Below are 7,280 nucleotides of genomic sequence, written 5' to 3' on the forward strand. Positions count from 1 at the left end.
ACATTATAGAAATCTGTACAGCATTATAATCCACCAGTCTCTAAATGCTTTTCCTAAACTGTTCTGAAATCTAAATCACAATGTGGGAATATGATTTATATGAAAATATATATTCTAATAAAATAGGCCTGTTCCAGCACTAAGCTTCTGAATCATCCACCCAAACTTAATCAGGGTTCAGTTATTTCCTTAAGTATGTCTAGCATTTCGTCTCTAGATACTCTTAAACAGTTTAACATTGACAGGAAAATATTTTGTTTTCTTTTCATAACTTGGCTGGATGATCAAATTCTTAGCCAAAAATGATATAAAGAACCTCCAACTGTCTCTGTCTAATTTGTCATTCTTTCATCCATTGCATCTTAGGAACACTGATTATCAACCCTTTGTTTTTCATTTGCCTCCAACCCAAATGATTCAAACATGAGTGCCGATGCAGAACAGTGACACATCCCTGTGGTTGGAGAGTGGAAAACTGAATTTCCTGCTCCCACCCTGCGGGAGCACTTCAAATTTCAGCAGTCAGCATTGTGTACATTGTAATGATGTGCTTGAATAAACAAGGCCCCAGTTTTTAGTGCTCTCTCATGTACTTGGCTCTTCATCTGCTTATTGTGTACTAAAGGGGAATCTTTTTCCCAGGTGCAGCTTCTTAAACTGGTCAGTGCTTGCCCTGTAATATAGCATAGACACAGAGTGCACTACACAAGTCATGTTCTCTCTGTTGAGAATGGTTTAGATCCTTTGAAGACGATTACATGATTCCTTTTGCTTCCCCACTACCACTAAGGTTTTCCAAGCCACATAAAATCTGTGCAGTACTTTGCAATTTTGGTTGGCAGATCTCATGCAAACCTTTCCTTTGGTTTTAATCTTTGAGGATTTGCACCCCTTTGAGTTTTGGGTTCTTTTGGATCAAAATGAAACTAAATCAAATTCCAAGTTTCCCAACGGTTTCACATGAAAACCATAACTTGGTCCACTTTTTCTGCTTTATGCAGTTATCTATCCCAGCCCTACCAAGTTATAGCACACAATAAGAAACCAATTTAAACTTGTTGGCAAACAGTGATGTGCCTTAGTTCATTAGTCCATGCTGTGGCACATCAAATCCCCTGATGTAAAGTGATCTGGCAGCCCAATGTGGCACGATACTTGCACCACCAATGTCATTACAAAAAAATGATGTACAGTGAAAGGCAAACGTTCTTATGACATAAGGGCTGGAGGGTTCAGTGTTACACACATTCATTAACCCGTCTTTAGCCCTCAGAAGTGAACAGAACAGTGTTTCCTTACACTATAATTAGCATTTAATAAGGTAGCTCTCGGTGAGTTAATGAGTTTTATGCCCTTCGATAACGTAAATTAAGACAGTTATTTCAAGTAAATTGCTGCATACTAAACACTTAGGGATTTGCCATTTTAATTGTGAATTAAATGACTATATATTCCTGATAAGTTTAATATACATGTTTTAAAACTTAACTCATATATTGTTTGTCATGTTAACTTCAGCAGTTAAATGACATCTCATCTCTTTGTCTGTGAACATTTAATTAACCTTCAATCAGTGCTTTGTTAAGTATTAGTTAATATTAAACCAGGGCTGTAAGTAACTTATTGAAATATACTTGAGTCCATTTTTACTGAAGTAATGATTCAATTACTGTAACAATTTTTCTCTGTTGTAATTTGACCCAGTACAGCAAGGTACTCAAGCATGTGAAAAACTTTAAGCACACAAATTGTTCCATTTGAAATCAACGGGATTATTCATATACTTGAAATTACTCACATGCTTCAGTCCTACTGAAGTCTTTGTAGATAGGGAGTATAATTTACCAGAGAATAACTGTCCATTTATTTTAAGAGTCAGAGTCTGATGCCCTTACACATACTATGTTGCTGACACCTCACTCCACCATGGGAGAGAATGAGACTAGTTACATGCAGACTAAGGTACTATTCAACCTGAGTAAGGGGAGCAGAATCTAGTTTTCAGTTGGCATCCAATGTCACATGTTTGAGAAGTATTTCTGTTATGCCAAGGCACATTTTTTACTTAGTTTGGGCACATATATATAAACAAGAATATTATTCTTGAATGAAGATGGGTTGTCATTAGGACATTTGTTTTATCAGTATTTTCAGCTATTTCATATGAGTAGTAGGCTTAGGAGTGCTCCTGAATTTCTTGTTGACAATGAGCTCTCACGTAGCAGCATCTGTGAGTAATGTCTACTAACTCTACTTGACAAGGAGACTCCATTCCATCCTGGAAGACAATAACTTGGCCTAAGTTATACATGCCTTTGCCACTTGCTGTGTAGACTACAGTAACACATTATACCTGGGCATGAAGCCATCAGCCTTTAGGAAACTCTAGCTAATACAGAAAACTGCCGCGCCTCTCCTCTATGGGCTACTGTGAGCACAAAAACCCCTGCTCTCTGCTTTCTACGCTGTCCCATAGAATATCAATTCAAGTTCAAGGGATTGGTCCTTTTCTTCAAGGTGCTGTATGTAGTGAGCCCAGAATATCCAAAAGTTCACTTAGAATTTTGGAATGGAGACCATGAATGACAACCCTACTTCTCTGACACAATGGAATTTTCTATAATAAGGATAAAGCTTGTTTGTGCAGAAGATAGAGTTTTCTTGGGAGCTGATCAGACACTGGAATGAACTCCCCCAGGAAGTAAGAACTATCACAAACCTCACCACCTTCTGCTCCATGTGCAAAGCACACTTTTTTTACCTCATTGCTCTAACAAACATGCAGCACTATATGCATAAAAACAACAATAAGAACACCCCTTCCAAAATAAAAATGCTATACCACACACTCAACTCTTCTTCTGGGGAGAGGATTAGAGAAGGAATGGACCACACATGACAGATGCTAATCACATCACTAAATACAACATTGAAAGGTGCTCAGATACTATGGTGATAAATAAGGTATAGGAACCTGTCAGAATAGAATTCTGTTCTCTCAGGTTAGTAAGTTTTTAAAGCTTCCATATTTGGGTTCAATTTTTTAAGGCTTCCAAATTTTAGATCTAATACTAAGCTTGTTATAGAAAATTTCAGGTGATAATATTAAACTCATACTTTTTTACATCTTGTTAATATAGGAATCCTAGCATACTAACTACTTTTGTTAATCCTAATTTTGAATTTTTTTATGTTTTATCAAGTTAATAATTCAGGCAAATCATTTATTTGTGATTCCAATAGAAAATTGCAATATTTCTTCCCTGGTATTTTTTAAGTTACTTTTCATGTTAGCAGCAATTTTGATCAAAGAGAGCCTGGATTTCTGAAAGCAAAACTGTATTATACTCCTAATCCATTTCAATCTACTCAATGCTATTAAAACAGGCATAGAGGCCTCAAAATTAACTGCTAATTAAACAGCAATGCCTTCAAAATATAAAATGTAATGACTTGGAATCCTACCCTTATTAATGGCTACATGTTTTCTCTGAAAACACTTAGATTACAAACTGCAAAGATATAGATTTTCAGGAAATACTTACTGTGATGGGTTGGATCACAGAAACCCCCTTGGGGCTGCCAGCTGATGTGCCAAGACTACTTCTGCCTCTTTGCTTTCTCGGCCCTCCTAGCTTAGGACTTCAGTACCCTGCCTGGTTTGAGGCAGACCTGCTAGCCTGCTGCAGACCCAGACCCAGGTCTGAACCATGTCCCCTAACAGCTGTAGGCTTAATTGAAAGCACCTTAAGAAGTGTTCCTGTCTTTAACACTCAGATGCTCAACTCCCAATGGGGTCCAAACCCCAAATAAATCCATTTTACCCTGTATAAAGCTTACACCGGGTAAACTCATAAATTTCATATAGCACTGATAGAGAGATATGCACAGCTGTTTGCCCCCCTCCCAGGTATTAAAACATATTCTGGGTTAATTAATAAGTAAAAAGTGATTTTATTAAATACAGAAAGTAGGATTTAAGTGCTTCCAAGTAGTAACAGACAGCACAAAGTGAATTACCAAGCAAAATAAAATAAAACCTGCAAGTTTATGCCTAATACAGTAAGAAAACTGAATACAGATAAAACCTCACCATCAGAGGAGTTCCAGTAAGCTTCCTTTTACAAACTAGTCTCCTTCTAGGCTGGGTCCAGAAATCACTCACACCCCCTGTAGTTACTGTCCTTTGTTCCAGTTTCTTTCAGTTATCCTTGGGGATGGAGAGGCTATCTCTTTAGCCAGCTGAAGACAAAATAGAGGGGTCTCCCAGGTGTTTAAATAGACTCTCTCTTGTGGGTGGATACCCCTCCCTTCCCCTGTGTAGAATTCCAGTTACAAGATGGAGTTTTGGAGTTACATGGGCAAGTCACATGTCCATGCATGACTCAGAACTTACAGGTAGCAGCCATGGTTCACATGCTACCTTGAACCTCACATGCTACTTGTCCTCAAGTAGACTTCTTATGTGGATTGGAGCCTTCCAAGATCCATTTTCCGTTAAGTGCTTCTTGATTGGGCACTTAATTTCCACATTCCCTTCTCAAGAAGCTGACCAAATGCTTTACTAAGGCTACTTAAAAATCAAGCAAGTACACAGCCAATATTCATAACTTTGAATACAAAAAAGATACATGCATACAAATAGGATGAATAGATTTAGTAGCTCATAACCTTTACAGAGATATGTTATATGGCATATGTAGCAAAAAACATATTCCAGTTATGTCATATATACATTCATAAGTATATTCCCAATAAAGCCTTATGGGGTGCACCGTCACACTTACCATGTCAGAGAGAGTTTAGCATTCTCTGGTATTTGTACTTACAAGCAAGACAGACTGGCAGGTGTTTAAACCTTACATCAGGTAATTTGTGTGTAAACTTACTTATGATCAGAGCCTGATGATGAGTTCCAGAATCTATAAAATTATTGATAAAATGCATCTTTCTGTGCGATTTTTGTCTCTCTCCTAGATTTCAATTTTGAGCTAGATCAGACCAATGTTACACTTTTTACAAGGTCAAAAGTTTTGTGAGTGTCCTTGCACTCTAGTGAAAAGATTGATTTATTCTTCATCACTGCATATTTCCATATTTCTCAACTTCAAACAAAATCCAACCTAATCTCGAGGTGGCCTAAAAAAAAATCCAATTTAATTCCTATTTTAAAACATTGAGACAGGGTGACTCTTCACTTGAAAGTCCTAGAACTATCTGGATTTTTGCCTGTGAGAAAATAAAAAAGCAGAGACTTTAGAGCAAGAAATCTTGAGCTTACAGGTAACTTCTTAGAGACAAGCAGCATAGTGTTCAGTCACTGGTGTCAGCTAAATCCCAATACTCTGTAACATTCACAGCACAGATCAAGCATATCGTACTCTTAGATGACTGTTTACTTCCATTCATGTGATGAGATTCTAGCACTTATGCCTATATAATTCAACAAGACACCCTGTAATAAGTCCTCTTTCTCAAACCAGTGCAGGATGTCAAAATGCAATTTCTTGTCATGGAAATTAAAGAGAGAGAGATGAGGAGGCAGAAAAAAATCTATCTCATGTTAGATTTCTAAACCAACTATACAAAAACCACAATGTTAATCTTCATTATTTGTGATTTAGTTCTCATTGGAAGGTCTGGTTCCTTGCTGAACTGCATCTCACTCACATCAGTTTAAAAAGAAATAACCTTAAACATAATGCCCTATGCTGTATAATTACAAGCCTAAACCTGACAAAATGTCATTGTTTTTCTCTTACATAAAGCAGCCACGGTGCCTTTATATTTTTATTTTAAGTAGACAAAGTAGTTAGCGCTCAGAACCATAGAACTCTTTACGTATAAAATATACATCTATTCTCAAACTGTCATATATAATATGTTTCACCACCTCTTTTTATATAATTTTGTTCCAAAAGTCTAAGACAATGTCAGATTCACACTGAAATAAAATTTGCATTCCTTAGTGCATAACACATTTAATCTCATTCCAGAACAAACAAGACTGACAGTTAAAAAGCAGCCTTCCCTTTAGATACAGAGGCGGATTAAGACTAATTGAAATCTTATCGACCAGATATTTCCCCACCCCAGGGATTTAGCATCCCCTACCGCCTTTCCTCTGACAAACACTTTCTTCTAGTCAGGCGCTCGCTTGATTCACTGTTCCTCCCACCTGAGTCTGACATCTCCCTCTCCCACTTTCCCAGCCAATTCTATTGAGGTCCCAGACTCGCAATCCCAAACCTGGACTAGTGGGTGAACACAGTCAGGGTAATATATTTAGAATGGCCCATAAAATTATATTATTCTGCCATGAGCCATTTGTACTGGGTGTATGTAATATATATTCCCAACATAAACAACAAAATGTTGTTAACTTTGAATTAAGGCTATCAGATTGCATATTCCACCCATTCAAACTGTAAAATGGAAGGATATAAATGGGTAAGTCATTTGACATGATATCTATGCTCCTGTTCTTAACCTCAACTGCCTCTTTGCCACTATGCACAGGCTATATCCCCACCTTCTTGTTGATTCTAGCTGTAGATCTCACCAACTTAACTGGTTCTGTCTTGCTGTTTATGGTATGCATTTGTTGAATATGCAGTCTATCAAACTTCCCTCAATATTAACATTGTTGTTTATAAGAGTTCGCCACATTTTGATATTGTTATTGCTTTAATTTGTCCTTCCTTTTTTTTTTCATTCCCTCACTGAAGATGTATGACCTCCTCTTACATGTTTGTCATTTTCACTGTTTTCTCTCATTTATCTACTACCTTGCTCCCCCATTTTATCTTAGTCTCTTCTTCTCTCCTTATTTCTGTCTGTCTTATTCCCCATCCCCAATCTCTTGGGAGACTTATTTTCTGTACTCACTATTTCACCTCATATTCTTCTGAAATTGTCCCCTCAGTCTCTTCCCTATTTGCCAACAGTCTCTCATTTTCATTCCTTATCCACAAAGACACTTGTCTTATTCCTCATCACTGTACAATCAACCATCTATTCAATTACTCCAGGCCCCCATATAACCCATCTACCTGACTTTAATGCATTAAATGAGAGAAGAATTTGGTGTGACTTGTGCTGTTGGTGGCGGAGGAGAGGAATTTGTTACTCTAATAGATAAGTCCTCACATGTATATAAAACTGAAAAACTTAGCCTGCTGCATTATGTCATGTGTCTATCAAACATACAACTAAATGAGACTGTGACAGTCAGGATGCCTGGTTGTTCATTGTCCAGCATAGCATTGCAGTCTTAACTA

Source organism: Chelonia mydas, chromosome 1 (genome assembly GCF_015237465.2).
Source record: "Chelonia mydas isolate rCheMyd1 chromosome 1, rCheMyd1.pri.v2, whole genome shotgun sequence".
NCBI classification, from domain to species: domain Eukaryota; kingdom Metazoa; phylum Chordata; order Testudines; family Cheloniidae; genus Chelonia; species Chelonia mydas.